General features: G+C 44.2%; 1 protein-coding gene across 5 annotated transcripts in view; it reads right to left on the bottom strand.

Moving 5' to 3' along the window:
• Positions 1 to 22964, bottom strand: part of EPHA4 (EPH receptor A4) — a 152230-nt gene that overhangs the window by 40716 nt on the left and 88550 nt on the right. The gene's annotated exons all lie outside the window — the stretch shown is intronic.

The following is a 22964-nucleotide window of genomic DNA, read 5'->3' on the forward strand; positions in this document are numbered from 1 at the left end:
CGCCCAGCTGACGGAGCCACCCAGGAGCCAAAGGAAATTTTTATGATAGTCTCACAGAGAAGACACCCATTTTCTAGAACTCAAGAGGAGACAGTTCCTGGTAACCTCTTCTTTTCCAGATTCTCCCATAGTGACGGAGAGAAGTACGAGGTGAGGTGGGCGCTTCCTTATCCCACTGTGGCTTTAGACACGCAATACACCTGCTGAAGAGTCAGAGGAAAAGTCGGGAGGAAGCGGAAGGCTGATGAAAGTATCCTCAGTTGAAGAAAAAGACACGTCTTAGGTTGGAAGCATTCCTACCTACCCACAGACTTCCCTCATAAAACAGATGTTTGCTTTAAGGAAAGTTTTGTGCCCCCGGACATAAGGAAGAATTCTTCCGTGGCTAGAATTTTGGAATAACACACAACTAGGACAGCTGGTCATGCTAGTCAACAGTAACATGGTTGAGAAAGATGGCTGATGGATGTGAACATCACAAAGGCAAGAACTACTCTGGGGTCGTTTGAAAGAAAGGTTTGTGACTTAATTCAATTAAGTCCTTAATTTTCAAGTGTTGGGAGCAGTATTTCCAATGACCGACAGATGTCCACTTTCCTGTCCTGAGATGCTGTCTGTCATCTGAGACCACATCCTATTAATCTCAAGGGTATTCGGTAGTTTTTGAATCCAAACCATATTCTCTATTTCCTTTCCTTTTCGCTTACAAATCGCGCTGACATAACTGTTCAGTCATTCGACAAATGCCCTTTAAGCCTCTGCTCGAAGAACTTAAAATCCAAAGAGCTAAGGAGGCATTTATGTTTAGACAGTTAAGCGCTCTCTGGCTAAATAAAGGTAGTGGCTGAGATGAGAAGCCAGAATAGGCAGGAGGGCATCGCAAATTGCAGAAAGAACTCTGGAAGGATTTGGAGTAAAGTTGGTGAAACACGGTCAAGATTAGGAGGGACAAACAAGAGGCAGAAAGGTGAAAGATGGCGGAATAGGGGTGTACCTGCTCCAAGTATGACTGGAAATTTCAAGAAAACACTTAGCACTCTGACTCTGTGAGCACAGAGGGCTCGTCTAGGACACGTGAAATGAGATAAAGATGAAAATATATTTGATTCATATACTTACAAGTATTCTTTGCTTTAGTAATTTGGTGGGAAGACCAATGACTCCTAGAAGGATTGGGGGCACAATTCTGGGCTTGAAATTTACCAGCTGCCGTCTTGGGCAAGTCGCTCAAACTTCCTTCACTCCATTCTCCCCATTTGTGAACCACCTTCCTCTCAGATACAAGCATGTGAGTTACGAGAATGTACACTCCACAAAAGTAGGGCTTTCCTTTGTTCATATCTATACCCAAACTATTCAAGACCGTGTCTGGCACACAGTGAGTGCTCTATAAATTTGTCAAACGAATAAAAGTGAACTAGATGTGAAAATAGAGCTTAAAAACATCTTTGTAGACACCGAAATGTTTTCTAAATATAAAGTACCAGAAGTAAGGCATCCCTAAAACAACTTTCTATCTGCACCTGTTTCAGATGACCTTTTGTGGGTCTGGTTCTGCTATTTAAGTTAACTAAGCTATTGACAATTAGGACTAAAGCAAAGGACAATTCTAATTATAAACGGAGTCTCTGTTTTCTAAGAGATATGAGATGCCTCTGAACTTCTTTCAAGCACACAGGTTGTAAAATGTCATTCAAATGTGAGTTGACATTAAAACTAGTTTTCACTGCACCTGTTACAGACAGCATTCTGAGGGATTTGTTCTTTTGGTTGACGGAGGTGTTGACAGACCTCTCTGGATTTCACCTCTATATCCGGAGGGTATGTAAATCGTTCTCCTAACCACAAAGGTACCGTGGTGGTGAACTCTCTCCCACCAAGTCATAATCCTGAATCCAGAAAGGGCCCTAAGCATCTCTCTTGTTTTGTAAGACCAGAGTGATCTCCAAAGATGCGCTAATGTAAACAAAGTCCATCCCTGCCAGAAGAAGCCATTATACTCCGTGGATCCCCGAAATCCCACCAAAAGGACATCACTGATGAAGTGTCAGGGTAATAGAGTACAGAACCCTGTGTAATCAGGTTAAGGGCAGCAAGATTAAGCATGTGGAACAGATATCTTTCCGCACACTCATTGAAAACAAGTAAAATGGTAGTAAAATATCATTTTTTTAAAGATGGACCAAAAACCATTGAGGATGAAAGAAAAAAAAAAACTCACCAAAGCCTGAAGGTTGAATGATCTGAGCTTTCTCCTAGAAAGCCAACATAAATTATCCCCCCCCCCCTTTCAAATAATTCTGTATTCAGAATTCCACATATCCCTGGGAAACTGAGAATGCTTTCTGAATAGAATCCCCATTTGCTATGTACCTGTGGTGACGCTTGGTGGGAGACCTGGCCCCATGCACGCAGAAAGCACAAGTGGGTTTTATCTCCTTGTGTGTTTTTGATAGACAGAAACAGCACAGATTCGGGGGTTCTATCATGACTCTCTAACGGTGGTACATTTCACAAGGAAGAATTACAGGAGATGCTTTGATGTCAAACAGAGGAGGCTCCTTTTAAGCAAATGGTAAATTTAACTTTCTTTGGTTCAAAGCTCAGCAGTTCTCCTCGCTCCCCACCGACGCGAGTGCTACAATTTTCTTTTATTCGCTTCCTCAATGACTTGCCATTAAACACCTACAAGTCATTTTACTGCAGCAGTTTGGTACTTCTGACACCCAAATAGGATGGAGAGGAGAAAAGAAAAAAAAAGATAAGGAGCAAAGAAAGGCAGGAAGGAGTTGCTGTGAATCACCGCGGGCCATCAAACTGTTTGCTTGGGTCCAGTATCAGGAGCGATGAATTAAAAACAGTTCGGAGGACTTGGAGAGGGGGTGGGGAGGGGGAAAGCACTGAAACAGATCCACTGCATTTCACGACTGGCCCAAATTAGGAGGGCGGAGGGAGGAAGGCAGGAAATAAACAGATGCAGTGAAAGGTCTCCAGCCTGCAGGCAAGGAAGAGTGAAAACAGCCTTTTATGAAAGTCAAGAAACCAAAAGCCTAGGATGTCAGTGGTTCAACAATGCCCAGTGCTTAGAGGGAAAAGGACTTCTTAACCACAGCGGGGTTCCCCCTCCCCAGGATCTGAATGTAAAGGGATGATGTTTACTCAAGGGGTCTTTCACCCATAGGAAAAATAAACCCGAAGTTTATACATATCTCTGCTTAATGCAAATGGCATATTTAAATTTAATTACTTGGAGCTTAAGGTGGTTTTTGTTCCCCCCTTTCTTTCTCATTTCAACACCGCAGCTCTGATTTGCTCTTTGTCAAAGGTTTGTGCATTTTAAAACGCTGTCAGGCATCAAAATTAAATGCTCCAGAACACTAATGATATCCTTGTGATTAAGGGTTTTGTCGTCACAGCAATGCTAAGAACTCTCGTGCTAATATTAATTGCTTTCTTCACATCCCACCAAAGGGAGGGAAGGATTTCTCCTCTGGGCTTTGTACGACCAATGGCATTGAACAACACTGTCATTTTGTTTTTGTTTTTTTTTTTTACTATTATCACTGCGGTCTTTTAGAGTACTCAACAGTGTGCCGTGTTTCATTTTATTTTATTTTTTTTTTACGTTTATTCATTTCCTTTGAAAGAGATAGAGAGAGAGAGAGCACAAGCCGGGGAGGAGCAGAGAGGAGACTCAGAATCCAGTGCCCTCAGCGCACAGCCCTATGTGGGGCTCGAACTCAGGAACCTGAGATCATGCAAGAATGGAATGGTCCTGAGCCACCCAGGCGCCGGCAGTGTTTTCGTATACACATGATTTCGTTTGCAATACACTCAACCAGCTGGGTTAGCCCTCGGTTATTTTTTAGGTAAAAGTCATTAAGACTGTATTCCTGTCCACCCTCTTCGATACATCACCAATGTAAGAACGCCACTCTGCACCCCACAGCTTTTAGCTGCTGTACCATTAATAAGCACCTATGCACATTCTATCATAGTCAAGAAATAAATCTGTAAAATTGTTTTTTTTTTTTTTAAAAGGTACCGAGGGGCACCTGGGTGGCTCAGTCCGTTGAGCGACTGACTTCGTTTCAGGTCACGATCTCACGGTTTGTGAGTTCGAGCCCCGCGTCGGGCTCTGTGCTGACAGCTCAGAGCCTGGAGCCTGCTTCGGATTCTGTGTCTCCCTCTCTCTCTGTGCCTCCCCCGCTGTCTCTCTCTGTCTCTCTCTGTCTCAGAAATAAATAAATATCAAAGAAATTAAAAAAAAAAAAAGGTACCGAAAAAGTTGATGATTCCAAAATCGATACTGAATTATTTTCCTATTCAACAAAAGATCTAGAACCAAATTCTCGACTGAAGCCTTTAGAAGACTCTGGATTAAATGAAGCTCATTTATATTTAAATATGGATGTATTAATATTAATTAAGCATACACTTAAAATATAGGAGGGATGCATTTTTTTTCCAGAAGGTGATTTCTTTCCAAGGTCAGTACAGAGAGTCTATTTTATTTTTTTTTTTCTATTTTTTTTTTCTTTTCTTTTTTTTTTAAATTTTTTTTTCAACGTTTATTTATTTTTGGGACAGAGAGAGACAGAGCATGAACGGGGGAGGGGCAGAGAGAGAGGGAAACACAGAATCGGAAACAGGCTCCAGGCTCTGAGCCATCAGCCCAGAGCCCGACACGGGGCTCGAACTCCCGGACCGCGAGATCGTGACCTGGCTGAAGTCGGACGCTCAACCGACTACGCCACCCAGGCGCCCCCAGAGAGTCTATTTTAAACAAATACTATATAAAGTAAAGCAGGGCACCATAACACTTACCAAAAGATACAACAGACTCATGCTTACAACGATTTTCAGAATCTCATTTTGGGAGACTCCTGGTGCTTTCACTAAGTGATCCAAGAGTAAGACTTTACAAAACATTAAGCTCAGACTCTTACTTTACTTAGTTTTCCAGAGGAATGGGTGGCAGGTGATCTTAGAAACACCTTTTATAGGGAGCTATTAACCATATTTTAAATGATGGAATGTGATATTCTTCCCTTTCGTGTTAAGTATTTGCAGAAGAAAGGTGAAGGTGTTGGGATTAACCTCTGTGGCTAACTGCCCAGAAGATGAGAGCCCCCCTCCCCTAAATAACTGTTTCTGGGGGCGCCTGGGGGGCTCAGTCGGTTAAGCGTCTGACTCTTGGTTTCAGCTCAGGTCATGATCTCACGGTTCGTGAGTTCAACCCCTGCATCAGGCTCTGCACTGATAGTGCCTGGTTGGGATTCTCCTTCCCTCCCTCCCTCTCTCTCTCTCTCTCTCTCCTTCCCCTGCTCACTCTCCCTGTCTCTCAAAATAAATAAACCTCAAAAACTTTAAAAAAAAGAATAAATAACTGTTCTGGGATGGAGCTGCTCAGACAGGGACTACATTTCCCTTACATGTCAGATGGTTCACGTGACTGAATTTCAGCAAGGGAATGTGGGTTTAAGTGACTATTCCTCTTCTAGGCCCGCGTCTTTGGGTTCTTCCATCCTCTCTAACTTACAGTCTGCCCGCTGGATGTTGATGCCCACGTCCGTCCTGAAAGCTCTCCCACCAACCCCTCCCTCATCACCACCCGCTGGATGTAACTCGGGCAAGAAATAATTTTAATGTTTATTTATTGTTGAGACAGGGACAGAGCATGAATGGGAGGGTCAGAGAGAGAGGGAGACACAGAATCGAAAAGCAGGCTCCAGGCTGCGAGCTGTCAGCACAGAGCCCGACGCGGGGCTCGAACTCCCGGACCGCGAGATCGTGACCTGAGCCGAAGTCGGACGCTTAACCGACAGAGCCACCCAGGCGCCCCTAAGAAATAATTTTAAATGTCAGTTAACCTACTCACTGACATTTGGGGTTACAGCAGATATTCATTCAGGTAAAGTGTAGCCATTTGGCAAAAAGAAAAAAAGGGCATTTTTCGAACACCGTTTTCATATAATAACTAACTAAAGTGTAGTGTATTGTGGCTACAGAAGATTGAGCGGTGGTCTAAAGCTGCCTGAATGGCCTTCAGGTCCCCTCTTGGGGATGCACCTATGACCATGCACCGTGAGCAGATATCGACGCACTCCTCTGGCGAGCGCGGCCCTGAGGTCAGCCCTGCCCGGAATAGAAGATGCAGGTTTGCAGGGACACGATCGGTCACGGGTCTTTTACCCGTGAGTGGATTCAGCAGAGTCCCACATTCCTGGGCTCAAAGATTCTGCTGAGCTCGTCTTAACGTTAAACGGGAAAAGACAGTGGTGTTCTCCAGATGGCTCGGTTGAGTTTTCTTTTCAGAAAAGGGTTCTTCTTCGTTGCTTAGTTACCAGCTGGCGTGGCCTGGGCCACGTGAATTGGAGGAAAACAGAGAAGAATGGGCAAATGAGCAAATACTGGTCTCCTCGGTGAAGCCCTTGGGCACACAGGTAACATCGCTTCATCCTTGCATCTCCTCTGAAGCGCTTATAATTATCCCCTTTGAATTCATATCTGCAAACTTAGGTAATACATGGAAGTTCAGTGATCGGACCAGCGCTATAAAATGAAAATTTTAAGCCCAAGAGTGCTTGCCTCAAAAGCATACAATCCTCCTACCGTATCACGCGCCTGTAAACACACGCTCAACAAGTGAGCATTTATTGAGTAACTACTACGTGCCCAGCACTGTTTCAAAGGCCTTGAATAAATTAATCCTATCACCCTCACAAAAACCCTATGAGGCAGGTATTATTATTGTTCTCCTTTTACAGATCAGGAAACGAAGGCACAGAGGGTTTGAAGAGCTTGCCCCGAGTGACAGCATATAAACGGTGAATTCACAAGTCCGGTCCCGGGGCCCACCGTTTTCAACCCCTGAGCCACAAAAGGCCTCTGGTCTCTCCCCTCCTTGCACTGGTAAGAAATGAGAGATCTGAACGTTAAATGGCTTGCTCTCCTGCAGCAGCGTTAGCAACAGAGCAAATCTTAGGTCTGCTCTACGTCAGTCGGGTACAGGGCCACCTATGTGCATTCCTGCTTGCCAGAAATCCAGAGGTAATTTAGACATGACCTCTGTGTCTAGACAAAGCTTAAAGCTTTTACAGATGGATCACCTCATGAGAGAACTACTTAGAGGGCTAAGGGAAGAACTGTCTAAAATGGAAAAATTCAATTGCAAAATAAAACAACAGTATGTGAAGCTAGGGAAGGTGGAGGGAGCACGGGGCAAGCCTGTGGAAGGTCGGCGACGTTCTATTCTTTGCCCTGGTTTATGGCGGCACAGGTGTTCGCTTTGGGATAATTCATTGACTATATGTTTATGTCTCATCCACTCTTCTGCATGTGCGTATATTTCATAATCAAAAGGCTATAAAAGACAAAGAAAAGCATTAACTAAAGGTATTAGGGATGGAATACGAAAATTAATATTAGACCCATCCAAAATGTTTAATCTTTTGGGTAAAGGTCTGAAGGTGTCACGAAAGATCTAAGTTTTTGCAACTTAGGACTTTTGTAACGAGTTAATCGTTCTGTTTCATATTCGAGCCGTACAGCAATCCCTGCTCTCTGTAGTAAAGAAAGTGTATTAATTAAATGCTTGTTTTACTATTTTTTAAGGTCTATTTATTTTTGAGAGAGAGAGAGAGAGAAAGCCTGCCTGCACGTGCACGAGGGGCAGAGAGAGAGGGAGACAGAAGATCAGCTGTCAGCACAGAGCCCGACGTGAGCCTGGAACTCACCAACCACGGGATCATGACCTGAGCTGAAGTCAGATGCCTAACCGACTGAGCCACCCAGGCACCCCTTACTTTTTAAAAATTATTATCTTAGGGGCGCCTGATCTCGTGGTTCCCAAGTTCGAGCCCCGGGTCGGGCCCTGCGCTGACAGCTTAGAGCCTGGAGGCTGCTTCGGATTCTGTGTCTCCCTCTCTGTCTTCCCCTCCCCTGCTCGCGCTCTCTCTCCCGCTCAAAAGGAAATAAACATTAAAAACATAAAAAATAAAATAAAATAAAAATTACCATCTTAAATTAGCATTACTACCTGTATAGCCATACCATCAGTTGTAGAATCACAAGTGAGTAACAGCGCAACTTGGAACCGAGGCACGTATCCCCCAGAATAACGGGATGGCTTAGGGGCACCGAGTGTCTCTGCTGTAGTTCAAGTGTGTATTCTGTTTCCTCTGAGAGCGGCTTGTTTTACTTTCTATTTGCTTACTAAGAAACTTGTTGGCAGGTTCCAATAAGGGTAGCCCAACATTTGCCAACAGAAACATGGCAGGATTCAGTGTGTATTTCCTGTTAAGTACGAATGCCAGTTTGAGGCAAATAGAAAAACAAGTCTTTCTACTGGAAGGCAATTTGTAAGAATTTGCCTGAGCAAGGCAACCGTTTTAAGATAAGGGAATGGGCAAAGTTTAGCAAGAATAAAAAATTAGATATTTTGTTTTCTCTGAATGCCTCTAGGAAGATGAACCTTCTCACTGCTTCTCAGGAGGTTGAAAAGTATCAAGGAAAAGCTCTTAGTCGCAATGAGCTTGCGTGTGTCTTGATGAGACAGGAGGACGAGCCTTGGGCAACGTGAGCCCCTCCATGCCCAACGACGTCTGCCAAACTTATTCTGGAATCTGGAGGATGGTGGAAAGGAAAGGTTCTGCTCTGCTGAGCAGAAATACAGCATAGAGAGTAGCAAAGGGTTAGCTGCTCTGAATCAAGGCTTCTATTCCTCGAGCTGTCAACTCGGCTCTTGGAGAGCTTGGAGCCTTCCAAATCTGGAAAATAAAAGCTGTGCTGTGGGCTTCAGGTTGTCTTTGTTACTCAGACAGCTGCTAATCGTCCTGCTGTGTTTGGAACCAAGGAGACAATGCTGTAACATTTAGCTTTCTGACATGCGAAGCATCTAGATCAGTCCCCTATTAAAGATGTATTAATCACAAAGACTCCAAAAGCCAGGAAGATAGATGCGCCCAGTAAATCTTTTGCTCTCGCCTTTTACTTTCCACACTCAGGTTTCTACATTTACAGGCAGACATGCTTAAAAGCCTGCTCCAGAAACTGACCAATAAAAGGCCTTGTTCATTACTTTATATCAGATGCCCGATGATTTCCTACCCCTGAAAAGCCTTTCAGAAAGAGGTAAGACATTGATCATTCCGCTAAAAGAGTCGTCTGTTTCAATAAATAGATCCACTGTGACTGCTGTCATCTTGACTTTGTAAGCGCGATAACTGATTCAGGAGGGTGGCTTTCTTTGCCCCTTGCTACGGGGACATCCAAATAATGTGTGTAGTTAAAAAAAAAAAAAAGAGCTATTCGATAAACTTCAGGGAACAAAATTTTACTACTCCTAGTACTACCAGTACTAATTAGCATCACTACTACTCATGCTAGTGCTCCTAATAATACGAATAATGCCTGGCCTCCAAGTCAGGCCAAATTACCCTCAGGTCAAGGCTCCGAGTGAGAGTGAATAAATGGTAGCTTATTCTGGACTCAGACACCTGGAACAATGGAAAGAGTATGTGCTGGATGAAGCCTCGGAACCCTGTGTACTGAAATTTATTGTTAATAAAAGGTCTCAAAGTTACTTCTCCACCTTGGTCTTCATTTCACAAGAGCATTGAAGACAGACTTACCACATTCTCCATAGCATGTGTTACGACTGGGTGACCTGGTGATCAACCCCAAAACAAAGAAAAAATTGAAAGAATAGAAACAAAGAGTCTGCCTGATATTATCATAGAGGCCCAGAATGCAATTTTCTTTCTTTCTTCCTTACATAGAATCTTCATAGGAGGCATCCAATCACCATAATACGAGAGGAAGAGAAAAACCTCAACACACGAGGTTCCTAGACCTACAGAAAAGCAGCATTAGCCATTCTGAGTTATTGTAAATCTTTTGAAATTAGATTGCTACTTTTTTTTTTTTTATTTCTGAGGCTAATGGAACCCATAAGAGACAAGGACAATATTTGTGAGGTGCCAGGTTGGTGCCAGCTCAAGGCCCTGAATTCCTTGGCTTTCGCTGGACTCTGAATATATCATGAATAACTCCTTCCCCATCACTGGCTCAGTGACAGTCCACCATCTTCCAAATTGAAAGAGTAGGAAGTCAATTAGTGTCACTTACGATGTGAACACCTGTCGACTAAGACCTGGACTGAGACCAATTTCATTACCACAGCCACTCAATGGCTGCCAGATGGTCAGGACTTGGACCACTTACGATGTAGTCCAGATTCAAGGAGGTGACCTAAAGACGGAAAGGTCTAGAGTCCCATTAGTCATCTCCTGAGCCATCCAATTCCCCAGCACATATACAATTGGAATAGGATACCTATTTTTCCTAATGGTCATTTTAAAAGACCACATGAGCTGTTAAAAAAAAAAAAAAAAGCAAGCTATGGTAACCTAAAATTGAGGATATTAGCTCCTTAAATAGTAAGCATCCTCACCAACCAAGGTCATTTTAAAATCCAAAACTACTGGGTAATAACTCAATGTCCTTTTCTCTAATTGCAGTTCAAAACACATGGACAGAGCAGGAGCAAACACACACACACGCGCACACACACACACACACACACACACACAAATGAAAAATATTTGACAAAGAATAAAGTGGAGCATGAAATTATAAGCTACAGATTATCACTGACAGGGTGAGATAGATAGGCAGAGGGTACATTTCAATACAATTTTGGTCGCGAATCTACGTGTACTGTGCTACTTGGAATTTTTTCAAGTCCAAATGTTGCTTGGCTTAAACAACGAGGGCTAAATGATGAGAAATGATGGCCATGGATGATAAAGTAGAGTGTTGCAGGTGGAAGAGACAGAGAGAGAGATTGAGAGACAGAGATTGAGAGGGAGGGAGGGAGAGAGAAACGGGAAGAAACCCAACCCTGAGACTCTCCATTTTATTCCCAGTTGGCTTCATACACGGAAGTCTGGGAAAGGTCTGAATACAGGGAAATCAAATATTCAGGGGCCAATATCCATAAGCCATAGAATGAATGCTGAGGAGGCTGGTTTTTAGTACTACTTAGGGAAAGCTTTGTTTCCTTGTAGCCAGATCTTTCTTGCCCAGTTTCTCGGTCGCTACAGAGACAAGCACGAAGTGACTGGTAAGTGGAGAGAAGCGACAGAGACCTTTGGGTTAAATTACAACCAGCACATTTGGAAAATGCTTCATACACAAATGGTCACCACATGCTATGCTCTCAAAACTAGGGCCACGAAATGATATGCTTACAGCCCTCATATTTGAAACCTTATCTTTTTGGCAATTGTCATAAAAGCTATGATCGAGGTTAGAGAAAGGAGCATAATTTATGAGAAGGAATTTTAAGCTTGGGAATTTGCAACCATAGAATTAATGTTTTTTTTAATATTGGGGTATCAGCCAGAAACTAAATTGTATGTGCCAGATAGTTTAAACTCCTACAGGCATTATAAGACCGAAGCTGAAACAGCGGACCTATTAAATTTTAAAATGTGATTAAGGCCAATAGATGTCTCCAACTGGATCTGTGTCTGAGAATTCAAGATAACTTTTGTAGTCTTGAAGAATAACAAAGAATGAAGTAGGAAATCTCTCATTGTTTTAGGGCTTGAATTTTGTTTTCTTTCTTCTCTCTTTCTTTTTTAACTAGGAGGTTTCACAGCATCTCACCGGGACCCCTCTTTAACAGAACTTGCTGAGGTGTGAAATTCAGTATTACTGGCCCCACCCAGGAGTCAATCTGTAAATCCCAAAAGGACCTCATTAGAACAACACATCACCTAGAAAGAGCCCCACAGCATGGCCTCCAAGAAAGACAGTGGAGCAGGGCGCCAGCACACTACAGGCACTTTCCCGAAACTATTTCATGTGCTTCTGAAACAGGAAGGGAAGAGAGAGGATGGAGAGAAAGAGAAAAAGCCATCATCCGAAGCACGCGTACAATGAAGGTTATACTCTTGAAGAGTTTACAGTGAGATTTAAAGGGCTTCTCGTCTGTCATTCTTCCCCAGACAATACCCTCTTATATTACACAAAGATTCTTTAAATGTGTCACCAGCCTCTTCGAGCCACACCTGAATTAGATGGCTACTCGCCATTGGTGTCTACGATGAGGGCTGCGAACACAATTTATGCTTTTTAAGTTCTATGACACTAATTTTCACAGGCTGCTATTCTGCCATGTGTGTACTCCCTGCTTTCGGTAGAAAACAAAGCAACAAGAATCCCAATTACATACTGTAATGATAATCACCACCCCGATGTTAAAATGGGGAGAAAGGAGCTGATGTTACTTTCGCGAATTCTCAAGTCTCCTAAAGCGTCCTCCTGGGAAGATTCCCCAGATCAGGCTCTGCTAGAGCCCTGTAGGATTCAGTGAGTTTCCGTGCAAATAAGGGCTACACCAACCACTCTTCAGATCATCTCAATTTTTCAGATGGAAAAACAAAAAAAGGTCGTTGATCATCTTGGAAAGTGGAGGGAACACTTGAATAAGCTTTCAGCTAGTTGCCTATTCAAAATCTCTAGCCTGTTTATATGTGTGCCTCTGGCTTTGATGCAGGAACGTGGAAGAAGCTGTGCTCTCTGCCCACCTGGACACTTTCTATGCTCAAAATACACCCTTAGTATGCTAAAAAAATAAATTAGGGTTGATTCAAGAGGCAGATTGACAGCTTGCAGTATGTTATCTAGAAAATAGCAACCCTCCGGGGAGCCATTGTGAGCTTGCCCCATTCAGTGCTTGTGCTAATCGATGGATCTCACCCAAGTGAGCTCATTGGTGGCAGTCCCTATTTAATACCCACTGAGAAGTCTCAGTCACATTCTTGTCTTGTTGGGATGCACACATCACCATCAAAACGTTCCTAGATAAGAAGTTTTTAAAAATCATCCACCCCAGAGCCTTCATTAAAGAGGCTTTTTTTTTTGACAGTGAGCATCCCACTGCCTGAGAAATTCATACACAGAGATTATCATTTGGAAGATGCCAGGCAAAAAGAAGTGGCCCACCCTCTCCTTCCTCCCTCTCCCTCTCTTTCCAAGAGGGATCACAAAATAAAACAAATATTTCAAATCATTGCCATTTACCCAGAAGATATTTTGGGTAGATTGGGTTTTAGAAAGGTAGTCCTCATGCCTTGTAATTAAAAAACAAAAAACAAAAAACAAAAACACAAAAACAAAAACAAAAAACCCAGATGGTTCAGGAGAGCCACAAAGAGTTCCTTTAGCATGAGCTGACCAACTTCTCAGAATAGAGGAAGAAGGAATTTAATGCAAGGTTCTGTTTCTTCAGTTCTGTGCCTTGTATTGATGGCCATTTTGCTGACCGATCAGCCAAATTCCCACAGCGCTCCGGGTACCAGCCTTCACACGTGAGATCCAATCATTAGTGACATTTTCCAACGAAGCCAGAGTGGTCCCTAGGGAAGTGGCCACACTGATGTGTGACATACCTCTCTTTTCTGTCACTGTAGTTCTGGGGCAGCCCATGGAATCTTTTTCATTCTTCCGGCACAGGCCAAGGAGGAAGAAATACGCCTGTGTGTGTTGGGCGCAAAAGGCGGATGCTGGGGGAAGACCTTCTTAAAAAGAGCTATTTTTAGGGCGCCAGGGTGGCCCAGACAGTTAAGCGTCTGACTCTCGGTTTCGGCCCGGGTCACGATCTCACAGCTTCATGGGTTTGAGCCCCACTTCGGGCTTTGTGCTGGCAGTGCAGAGCCTGCTCGGGATTCTCTCTCTCTGCCCCTTCCCCACTTGTGCTCTCTCTGTCTCTCTCTCAAAATAAATGCATTTTTTTAAAGCTATTTTTAACACTGATGGATAGAGTTAAGGCTTGCTTATCTTGACTGATTAAAATGTAAAACCTAAAAAAAGAAAGAAAAAGAAAATCTTCCCAAGTCTTCACCTGAAGACAACATCTGGAACACTCTCTTGCTGTACACCCACGTGAAAACAGCACGCAGACGCTGATGTGCGGAGAAGGCTCTGTACGGCGGGGGTAATCTGGACACACATTTTAATGAGTCCCTGTAGATTTAAGATCTCTCCATGCAAGATTAGTCCTGCAGCACAGCTCTTGGTTTTCCTGGTGTTTAAAGGAAGAAACCCTTTAAAGATATTAGTAGGGGGCTAATGGGAGGTTTGATAAAGTTTCTCTGGATCCTTTTATTAATGTTCAATGCAAACTAGACTCTAGGGTCTCTCCTAGCTCCTCGGAGGAGGTAGTCATTAATTGAGCCAGTTGGAGTGATACCTCATCAATGTAGAAGCCCACCTAAAACCTTTGCTAGTCCTGCGCTGTTCATTTCTCATCCCAGCCAGGCACTTATTTTTCAAATCTCTTGATGGCTTCTCCAGAGGGTGCAAAGGCGGTGTTCGTGTTCGAAGTAATAAGCACAGCACTGAGAAATGAAAAACGAATCAGAATGAGGACGTCAAGTGTTTGGGGTGAATGCCGGAGAATGGATTTGCCTTCACACACACACACACACACACACACACACACACACACACATGTGTATGTGAATATGGACGTTTATGTAAGAGTGAAGGGATGGGAGTGGGAAAAAAGGTGTCCTCGGTCTTGGGTGTAAATAAAACTTTCATTTTCTTAGAGGGAAACCAGTTGACTGTTGAACAGCATGGGTTTGAACTGAGAAGGTTCACTTATATGTGGATTGTTTTCCATACAAGACTGTCCTATAAATGTATCTTCCCTTCCTTATGAATTCCTTAATAACATTGACTTTTCCCTAGCTTACTTTATCGTAAGAGTATAGCATATAAGATACATAACAGATGTATGTGTATGTTACATTGTGTATGTTATTGGAAGGCTTCTGGCCACCAGCAGGCTATTAGTAGTTAACTTTTGGGGAGTCAAAAGTTGTATGTGGACGTTTGACAGTATAGGGGTTGATGTCCTTCACCTCTGCAGTGTCTGAGGGTCAACTGTTCCAACACCTTTTTTAAAATGCAACGCAATTTTTATATATACAGTAATTACTAGTAGGCTCAATACACACTATTTGTCTATGCTGTTCAGTCAGCCTTGAAGCTGGATAATTTAGTAGGTTCTTTTATTTTTTTTTCTCCCCATCAGAACTTGTGGCACCCACCCTGAGTATAAATTCATGGACCCTGGTGCCACACAAAAGAAGCTGTGTACCACTATATCTCATGGTTTGTTTTATTCTCTCTTTAATTTTTTTTTAACATTTATTCATTTTTTTTATTTTTATTTTTTTTTCAACGTTTATTTATTTTTGGGACAGAGAGAGACAGAGCATGAACGGGGGAGGGGCAGAGAGAGAGGGAGACACAGAATCGGAAACAGGCTCCAGGCTCTGAGCCATCAGCCCAGAGCCCGACGCGGGGCTCGAACTCACGGACCGCGAGATCGTGACCTGGCTGAAGTCGGACGCTTAACCGACTGCGCCACCCAGGTGCCCCAACATTTATTCATTTTTTAAGAGAAAGAGACAGAGGTACGAGAGAGAAAGGGAGACACAGATCCGAAGCAGGCTCCAGGCTCTGAGCTGAAAGCCCAGAGCCCGACGCGGGGCTCGAACTCACGAACCGTGAGATCATGACCTGAGCCGAAGCCGGATGCCCAACCGACTGAGCCACCCAGGTGCCCCAAGTTTGTTTTATTGTTAATTATGATCACAATTAGTGAGTATGTTTAATAATTATAAAGGCGGCAACAATATTCAATAGACATGAAATTATTTTATGTATAACATTAGAAGCAAGCGACTGTTCCCTTTCTTAAAAAAATAAAAATGTGCTGCATGTTTTAAAATGGACATTTCCTGGGCGCCTGGGTGGCTCAGTCAGTTAAGCATCCCACTTCGGCTCAGGTCATGATCTCACAGTCCGTGAGTTCGAGCCCCGCGTCGGGCTCTGTGCTGACAGCTCAGAGCCTGGAGCCTATTTCAGATTCGTGTCTCCCTCTCTCTCTGACCCTCCCCCGTTCATGCTCTGTCCCTCTCTGTCTCAAAAACAAATAAGCATTAAAAAAAATTTTTTTTTTTTAAATAAAAAAATAAAATGTACATTTCCTAGGCATTGTGATGTAAACCAGGAGCCCATAGGAGGATCCAGGCTGTTAATGAGAAAACCATAGCCTGGCTTCTCTGAAGCCCATTGTGTACCTGGTTTGGGTCTGTAATAACTCATGCACAGAAAGGACTCTAACCAGCTTCCACTCAGAAGTCCTAAGGATTACATACCAACCACCGAGGACGCGCAAACAACTTCCCAGCAAAATCTCTCAACAGAATTGCTCTACAGCTTGTTTAAAGAATTTTAAAAATGGGTCTTGAGAAAGATTTCCGACTCAACATGCAACTAGTTTCATCGCGTGTTTTTCCTCTAACTTTCTTAGGAGTAAGAAAAATAGAACATGATTTACCAGAGATCAAAGGCAAATGAGAGATCATCTCCACGAAGGGCCAAGGTATAAGAGAGAGTCTATGACTATTTAAGAAGGAAATCGCTGTCAGCATCTAGCAACCCAACAGTGCTCGGAATGCATCTTTTCGAGGAAACTGAACATCGCCTGATCAGAACACTCAAGCAGGTTCTACATTATACATTTAAACCTGAGGGTCACTGGGAAAAAGGTCTGTGGTACAGGAGAGTGAAGGTATGCTTGAAATTCTACCTGATTCCCTGAGATCTTGTTTATGTAGCCCAAACCTCTGCAATGGAAGGGGTCTTGCCAATTAGGAAAATTGTCTCGAATGTGAGATTAATCTCAATGTTAATCCACCACAACCTTGACCAGGGTGGTTTCTGACAAATGACACCAGCATGTCAACACCTTCCCAACCTCCTTCCTGACTGGTCCTCTTTCTCGATTTAGTACTCCAGAGCAGGGATCGGCAAACCTTTTCCCACAAAGAGTGAGATGGTTAATATACACGCGGTATGGGCCACTCCCTCTCTTGAAACTACCCAGCTCTGCTCTTGCCCCATGAAAGCCGTCTCAGACAGTCTGCCAACGAATGAGTGGGGCTTCGTTCCTGCAAAACTTCTTCACGAACACAGAAAATTGAATTTTATATAATTTCCCAGTGTTGCAAAATATTCTTCTTCTTTTGGTTATTTTCAACCCTTTTGAAATAGAAAAACCATTTTTAGTGGGTTATATACACCACCTGGGAGACGATGGAGATTTGGCCCCTGGGTTTTGGTTTGCCAACCTCAAGGGCACTAACAGAAAAGTCAGACATCTGTGCTTCAAAAATATCAACAGAACTTCCCCCTTGCTCCTCTCACTTCTCAAACTTACAGAAAAGCGTCAATTCTGGTCACGTCCTATTTGGCTTAATATTCCATCACCGTTCTCCAAGTCGCCAGGGGTGTGCTTTCTGCCTGTTACTTTGATTGCGAACCACACTTGAGGCCACTCCCATGCTGCCCCTCACGCCTAACTGTGGCCAGCACCATTCCAGAACGACTCTGCTCTCCAAAGCCTTTTCACACCGGGCCAAACTGGCCTTCCTGATCTCTCTCCCTTCTTCCTATTCCTTCCTACCCTTGGTTGCCATCACACAATGGCCCCATTACCTGACATCTGTGTTCATTTCACCTTAGTCAGGGGCGGAATTATACACACTGACGCGAAAGAAGTTTGCACAGGTCCTTTCCAAAGCTCTGTTCTTCATTTGATATTTGCACTTTTGTAGGATATATTTGAAATCGCACAAAAATTGTCTAAGCCTCAGACCCCACAAAGTCTGGTGCCACCATTCCTGGAGCACATTTCCTAGCTCAATTGCTCTGAGATGTTTCTGTTTCTCCCACCGTCTCCTTGAAGCCTTCCCCTTACCATGTAGAAGACAGGTAGCAATTACACCCAGTGGGGATGAGAATTCCCACTGTTCTCCATTATCCTACTCAAATAACATAATCTGTCTAATTAAAAGATGACAGAGAAAGAAAGAATGGGAACTTGCCAGTTGAGTAATAAAAGACAGTATGCCTCTTGTACTCAGTTATTTTCTTTTCTCTACTCATTATTTTGGTTTTATTAAATTTATCACCACTTGAGAAAGAATTCATTGATTGTTTTTGGCTATAAATAAACGTGTTAAGTGACAAACAGGACTTGAGTATCTGCTATGGGCTGTGCGGTGGCATTAATGTCGAGGTGTCCTGTCATTTTATTGGTGATGTGGTGGGTTTTGTTTTTGTTTCTGTTTTGCTTTTTCAGTCTTCTTGATTGTCCATCCTAGAGAACAAGGCTAGTATGACAAGGAGCACCAGTTCATGCATGGCAAGGCAACTGGGATTCTTTCACAAGGGTCCCCAAAGGGCTGTTTATAACCCTCTAAGAGCAGCGTTGGAAGGATTATGTTCCTGGCATGGAGCAGTGGAACCAAGCAGAGACAGGCTGGTGATGGAACCCTTGGAAAGTCGGAATTTCTATGAAGTCATGAAATCTCCTTTTCAAATGTATATCACTAGAGTTTCTCCGTCTTGGCACCATGGGCATTTCGAACCAGATAATTCTTCATTGTGGGGGCGGTCCTACGCATGATGGGGTGTTTAGCAGCATCCCCGGCTTTCACCCACGAAGTGTGATGGCGGTCCCACCTGCGACAGCCAGAAAGATCTCCAGGCATTGCCAAATGTCCAGGGCGGCGTATGGAAGAACCATACTCGAGAGGCAGCTAGCTTAATGTGTTGCCCTTCAAGGAAATACCTTGGTAAGTGTGAGTTTGGAGGGGTAGAGAGAAGGCAGGATTCAGGTGCACCCTGCTGATTCTGCGGAAGCATTTTTTGGAATTTCCCCCATCCTTGGAATTGCCTTGGGAGCCCATTCCCGAACATCCTGTGGGAATAAGCCCGACTTCTTCATGCCCATAACTCATGGCTATATTCTCGGAATCACAGACTTTTGGAATTAGAAAAGATCTTAGAGATCAGCTAGGTTCAAATAATTATGCAATCCACCAAATATCTGAACTCCTCCAAACTCAGTGTGTTAAAGATGTTTGTCACTGGGACACTGCAGCTGTGCTGACAAGAGGTTACCAGATGCCATTTCATCGTCAAGGATTTAGAAGAGTATCTCATGCAAAGGAAAAATCAGAGTTGTGATCACTGGGGCGCCTGGCCGGCTCAGTCTGTAGAGCATAATGACTCTTGCCCTTGGTCGGGGCGTCGTGAGTTTGAGCCCCGTGTTGGGTGTAGAGTTTACTTAAAGAAACAAAGAAACAATCAAATAAATAAACGTTCCACAGCTCGCCGTCCCAGGTGCAACTGGGGGTTAGGAGGGAATGAATATTACCCATAGCAGTTCGGAACGATGTAAAACAGATGAAAACAACCTTGAGTACCATTCGGCCACAGAACTGAAAGGCAGGGGTGGGGGGCTTGGAGGGGGGTGTGAAACGGTGCAAGCTGACTCTGAGATCTTCAGATCTACTGCTGGCTGCCATGTCAGCATGTCTTTTTGCAAAAAGGTTCACAGCTCGGTTGCTTGGCCAGGAAAAGGAAAAACCCTCGTTTCCTCCATACGGCCTTTCTCTCTCCTGGCGACACATCCTGTATTCATTTGCCCGAGATGGTCCACTTGAGTAAAAGTAAACCAAAGGAAAGCCATTTGGAAAACAAATCACCCGGCCGTCTCCGTATTCCCTTTTCATAAACACCAGAACCATCTTCTCCTAAACAAAACACGCAACGGTTGCCACAGGATGTTTGATGGAGGAAGGGACAGGTTCAGTTTTCCCGGGGAATCTCACTTTGTTCCTTTTGGACTGTAACGCAGGGAAGTGTCGGGAGGGAGGAGTTGCCTTTTCCTGGTCTGTTTTTCTCCTACCGGGGGACTTCCGCGGGGAGCTTCCCACCCTCACCCTCTTCCCGGCCTCTCCTTCCCACTCTTGGCATGGGGTGGGGGTGGGGATGAATTCTCTCACGGAAATCTGCTGTCTGACACCCTCCCATCTGCACAGAGTGGACAGCCTCGGGGGCACAGGCTTGATCCTTCAGGGAGCCTGCCGTCAGCCAGCTGAGCCAGACCGTCTCTGGGTGACACTGGGCAAGTGTCTTTAAGAGCCAGCCCTTTTGGCCCCGGAAATAGAGCTCACATCCTTCAATCAGATGGTCGGCAATAAAGCTGACATCGTGAGTGAGCTCCCGGGGTCTGGTCCCCAGTGTCAGTTGGGTTTGAATTCAGGAGGGGAGGAAGAGCATCTTGTTAGTTACTTCTTAAGACCCCAACAATAGGACCTGGGTGAGAATGATTTAAACAACCATGTGAGAACACCAGCCCATTCACACCACATTCCACAACTAAAGGATCAAAGGCCGGTCAGACCTACCTTTCTGGTGCCCAGAGACTGGTCGCCTAAAAGGGGAGAATGCCAGGCTGAATACAGGGATGCTATTAATTATCCAATAATGGTAAAAGAAAGCAACTTTGTCCTTTCAGGAGCAGGGAGGGTGCTCGCTGGTTTCAGGTACTGGCCCTGACGTTAGCTCGGGTGAGTCAGGCCACCTTCCTGAACCTGTTCAGCTCTGAGCGTCTCAGAGGTCCTGGTGACAAAACCAGGTATCTAAGGAAGGCCCGTAGTGTTTGTTGTGGTCGTTAAATCAGTGACTGATGAGAGAAAGAACCCTGTGAAAACAAGGCAGAACAGGCGAGCCCCTAAACCGGGGCTTTCAGGTGGTAAATGCTAATATGCATTTATTCTATGGATTCCTTACAGAATGAGCCATCATTGCCTACAGGGGTCCCTAAGGAATGGAGTTTAATGAAATGATAGGAATGACTGCAATTAGAATATAATTGTGCGTACGTAAATACGCTTAGGGGAGCTTTGATAGAGTCTATGGTTGCCACATTCACCCAGAATTTTGGCCTGCGTTATTAATTTGCCCTACTATGAAGAAAGGGTTTGTTAATCAAAGATAAACTATTCCGCTGATATCGAATTAGGGAACTCCAGATCCTGTAATGAGGCAGTGCTTCGCACATACACAACTCTCTGCTAAGCGAAAGCTTTCTGGCTGGCCACATAGGAGGTCTCCTTATTGAAAGATTTATTTTTAATTTTGAACAGCTTCCCAGCATTACCCTTCATGAAAATTAAAAGAGGGAGCTGGAAGTTTGTCCTGTTCAGCAAACCGCCCGGCGGGTCTGCTCACCACGGCAGAGAAAACCTCACCGTGTCAGAGGAATCCTCTGTCCCCCCCCCCCGCTAGATCGAAAAGAATTACACCTACATTTTTAATAAAACTTAGACTTTCTTCCCCTCCCTCTCTCGTATTGTTTTTGCACGTTTTCTTCTTTCGGAGGCTTTTTAGCCTGCCTTCTTTGCACTCCTTGGGCCTTCTGGCCTGGTAGGAGCTGACATAATCCCTTGGCCCGCATTCTTACGTATACAGAGAGTCATAGGGGTCCCCCCACAAAATCTGTGGGAGCCAAGCCTGTCCTCAGCATGTCTCCCAGTGGCTATTCTCCGCCAAAGAGAATGACTTCACCTTGTACGGCTGAGGCCTCAAAAAGTCCCTTCCTACTTTTTTTTTTTTTTTTTAATTTTTTTTTTTTTTTCTCAACGTTTTATTTTATTTTTGGGACAGAGAGAGACAGAGCATGAACGGGGGAGGGGCAGAGAGAGAGGGAGACACAGAATCGGAAACAGGCTTCAGGCTCTGAGCCATCAGCCCAGAGCCCGACGTGGGGCTCGAACTCACGGACCGCGAGATCGTGACCTGGCTGAAGTCGGACGCCTAACCGACTGCGCCACCCAGGCGCCCCTCCCTTCCTACTTTTAAATCAGTTAAGAACACAAAGTAGCGATGTGTCTGAGGATACAGCGACTGCCGAACATAAGAATATTGATTGAATCCTAAACCAGATTCCCCAGCGGGCGCAGAGAGGCTGGCCCCGTCTAACTCAGAGACAGCAGCAGCACCAATACGTTCCCCGGGATCCACGGGCAATATTTCCAAAAAAGAACCAATAAAAAGCTGGCAAAGACAGAGTACTTGTGATGCTATCAAAACCTCCTAAATCACACCAGTCTTTGTAGAAAAATAAAGCGGATCACCGCTAACCGTGTTCAACACCCGAAAGCGCAGAAATAAAAGACCAGAGCAAAAGCAGACGATCTGTTCACACCACGTATTTTACAAGACGGGTCACATCTGTACACTTGAAGCTACTTTCCGGTAAGATTCGCCATTCCGAGCCCCAGTTTAAAACCCCCACCCGAGTCGTAACTTTGTATTTATTCCAGAGAGTTCAGGGCAAGGGGAAAAATAATGGCTTTGGAGTGGGACGCTGGAATACTTTTCACTACAGGATCAATTAATACAGATATATTTTCCTTAACTATTGAGTGCACTTACTGAAACATTCATTTGACAGGGAAGTACAGTAAGAGGTGATAGGACTGCTTGGCAATTTACAATCCTTTTCGGGCGAAGTTTGTTGTTCTTAAGGGCCTCATGAAAGGATAAGCTATCGCTCTTTTTTTTTTTTTTTTTTTTTCCTATTCCCCTTTAACTCGCCAGAAATAAATAACAGGGAGCCAGCAATGTGAAGCAGGTGGCAGAGACCCAGGATGGAAAATTAGCTGGAGAAAGCATGAAAACGTTTGCAAGGGATGAGCAGGAGCCAGTGGGTCAGGAGCTGCAATTTACAAACGCAGATTCGGCTTTGCTCTTTGAAACATTTTATAGATATTCGAGACTTTGTAACAGTTCTGCAATGAACTCAGCAGAAACTCTTCATGAACAGAGAATGTCTTCAAGTTGGCTGAATTAGAAGAGGAAAGTGATGCGGAAAATGGGGTAAATGCACTCTCCCCCCACGTGTCAATTATGGATTCACCTAGCAAAGGGGCTGCAAACCTACTATGTGTTTTGAGGAAAATTCTGCCAAACTACACAGAGAGAGCTGCCCATTAATCTCTTCACCATCCACAGATTTA

This window comes from Leopardus geoffroyi, chromosome C1 (assembly GCF_018350155.1).
Source record: "Leopardus geoffroyi isolate Oge1 chromosome C1, O.geoffroyi_Oge1_pat1.0, whole genome shotgun sequence".
NCBI lineage: Eukaryota > Metazoa > Chordata > Mammalia > Carnivora > Felidae > Leopardus > Leopardus geoffroyi.